Below are 3374 nucleotides of genomic sequence, written 5' to 3' on the forward strand. Positions count from 1 at the left end.
TCAAGCTTCCTGGAGGTCAAGGCAAAGCTGTGTGTGTGTGTGGCTCTTCCCCACGGTTTGTGCCTCTCTGTGACACCCCCCTCCCCCCACCCCAGACACTCACTGCCCACCCACTTCAACTCTAAGCTTAGAGGGACCATGTTTCCAAACTTCAAATCAGGAAAACCAGGCCTGACAGTATTCGAAACCAGGAATTTAGGTTCCAGAAGGATTTGTGCCCTTCGGTCTGCACTTGGGTTTATAATATCCTCCTTCTGCATTTTGCTCAACCCAGTTTGCCCGTTTACAGCTTTCCTTACGGTGATGACATTGATTCCTAAATACCCCTAGGTATTTAGGAAACTCACCAAAACTCACCGGCAGACCTTCAAGTTAACTCGCCTGGTGATTTGGTGGTTCTATTCTGAAGCTTGCCCATGTCTCCATTTCCCTGTTCTGCTGTCCTTTCTGGAGTCCACTAGACTAGGAGCACAGGAGGGGTGGATAGCTGAGTAAGGTCAGGATTGTCCCCAAGGGGAGAGCCCTCGGGTGCTGGGCAGGGCAGGGGAAGCCTGGATTCTAACTGCAGATCTGCTTCTCATCAATGGTGTGTGGATGGCACAGGCCCAAGTGATTGACATCTTGCGACTCAAGCGCTCCGTGAGTCGCGGAATGTGAGAATTTACCCGCATACTCTGCTTCTCCTGCAGTTTGGGGATAAACTGTCTGGCTCCTATCTAAGGCAGACACCTTCACTGGCCTCTAGATCCCATCCCCTCCCTTCAGCAAAGCTCTCTCCTCTCTCCTGTATCATCTGTATTTCCCTGTTTGCTAAATCATTCACCACAGCATATAAATGTATTTAAACATGCTACAATTCCACCCATCTTGAAAACAGTCTCTCCCGGGACGCCTGGGTGGTTCAGTTGGTTGAGCATCCAGCTCTTGATTTCAGCACAGGAGAAACCCTCCGTGGGTCATGGGTTCGAGCCCCGACTTGGGCTCACGTTGATAGTGCAGAGCCTGCTTGGAATTCTCGCTCTCCTTTCTGCCCCTCCTCTGCTCTCCCATACACGCACACTCTCTCTCAAAATAAGTAAATACACATTAAAAAAAAAAAAGAGTTTCTTCTGACTCTACTTCCCCTCTAGCTTATCTCTCTCAAACTCATTTTTTTTTCTTTTTTCTTAAGTTTATTTATTTTGACAGACAGAGAGCATGAGCAAGGAAGGGCAGAGAGAGAGAGAGAATCCCAAGCAGGCTCCGCACTCGAACTCCCAAACGGTGAGATCATGACCTGAGCCAAAACCAAGAGTTGGCAACTAACCGACTGAGCCACCCAGGCACCCGTCTCAAACTCATTTCGATCACTGCACACCTCTACCCAAACTGCTCTTTGTTAAGATCAGCAATCCTCCCCACCCCCGCCCTTGTGGTTAATCCTAAAGGTCATCGTTAGTCTTCATATTACTTGACCCACCGAGGATCACCTGACCGCTTCTTCTCCCTTTAACACTTGTTTCTCTCGGCTTCCAAGACACTGCGTTTTCTTGGCTATTCCTTAGGGTGGGTTCTTTCCATCTCTTTCACCTCTACATGTTGGAGGGTCCTGGGGCTCAATCCTCGTATCTGTACCCAATCTTCACCAATCCATTTGGTGATCTCATTCAGTCTCATGTTAAATGCCATGGGGCTTAGCCTAGGTTCCTCTAGAAGCAGAACCTTCATAAAAGGTTTGCATGCAGGTAGTTTATATGGGAATGAAATTCCAGAGAGCAGAAATGAGGGACAGGGTGACAGAAACAGAGAAGAAAGGATAAACCAATTCAAGTGCATTACTGAGCACTAATGAGTGACAACCACTATAGGATACTGACGCTTTTCTCCACACAACCTTCCAAGGAGATTCAGAACTGGCTGTTAAGGGATAAAAAGGGATCCACATTTATCCACCAGCTTCTCTTCAACATTGGTTAAGGGCGGCCCCATGAGTGTCAACTCCCCCATCAACTCAACTCTCTGAGTTATACATAATATGGCGGTGCTGAGTGAGTTTCCATGATTGTCCTACAGCCAACTTTGTACCGGAAGCAAGAAATACACAGAGAGGCAGGGGTGAGGCACGGTCAGTTTGTACCCATTGCAAATCTGGCCAATACCAACTGCACGACATCAAGCTGGGAGAAGAAGATAAGGCCAAGAGAATTTAAGGAAGTGTCTGATACATCATCTATACCTAGACGGCCCTCACCTTTCTCTCTCTAGCCTGGACCTCCCCCTTAAACTCCAGACTCATGTCTCCACTGCTTACTCCATACTTGCAGTTGATTGTCTCCTCAAAACCTGCTCCAGTTATAGTCTCTGCCATCTTCATTAATGGCAACTCTTATCTTCACAGATGTTCCTTCCTTCCAAGGCAAAGACCTGGGAGACATGCTTGAGTCAGCATTACATACAATCCATCAGTAAATTATGCTGGCTTTACATTCAAAATATATTCAAAATCTGACCACTTCTTATTTATTTATTTATTTATTTATTTATTTATTTATTTATTTATTTATATGTTTACTTATTTCTGACAGAGAGAGAGAGAGAGAGAGACAGAGAGAGAGAATGAGCAGGGGAGGGGCAGAGAGAGAGAGAGGGAGACACAGAATCCAAAGCAGGCTCCAGGCTCTGAGCCGTCAGCACAGAGTCTGATGCGGGGCTCCAGCTCATGAACTGCGAGATCGTGACCTGAGCCCAAGTCAGATGTTTAACCGACCGAGCTCCCCGGGCGCCCCCAAACTCTGACCACTTCTAACCTCTGCTCCTTGTCCCAGCCACACCACCAGCCATGGACTGGACTGCTAGCAACTATCTGCTAACCAGTCTCCCTGATTACTCGCTTATCCGCTTACTGTCTATTCTCCACCCCAGCTAGTGAGCCTTTTTAAATACAAGTCAGATAATGTCCCTTCTGGGCATTTCCTTTCCCCCTCCCTGCATTATATTTCTCTTTCACCCTTATCACTATCTGACATAATATATATACTTCATGTATTTACGTATTTACTTTGTCTATTGTCGTCTCCTTTTACTAGAATAACAGCAAGAATTTTTGTCTATTTCATCCCCAGTACCTAGAACGGTGCCTGGTGCCTGGGGGGAATACAGTAAATATTTGTTGCCTAGAGACCATCTAGTTCAAGTCCATGCACTTTACAGATGAGAAAACTGTAGCCCAGAGATATGACTGTGCTAATTATACTGCTCACCTTTTTTGTTTTTGGTTTTGTTTTTTTTTTGCAAGGCTTTCTTGACACCTTGCAAGTTTGGAATAACTTGTCTCCATTTTCAGCAACATTACTTGTTAGTTATTATTATGGATGTTGGCCCTCTAGCCAGTCTGA

This window comes from Panthera leo, chromosome B2 (assembly GCF_018350215.1).
Source record: "Panthera leo isolate Ple1 chromosome B2, P.leo_Ple1_pat1.1, whole genome shotgun sequence".
Taxonomy (NCBI): Eukaryota; Metazoa; Chordata; class Mammalia; order Carnivora; family Felidae; genus Panthera; species Panthera leo.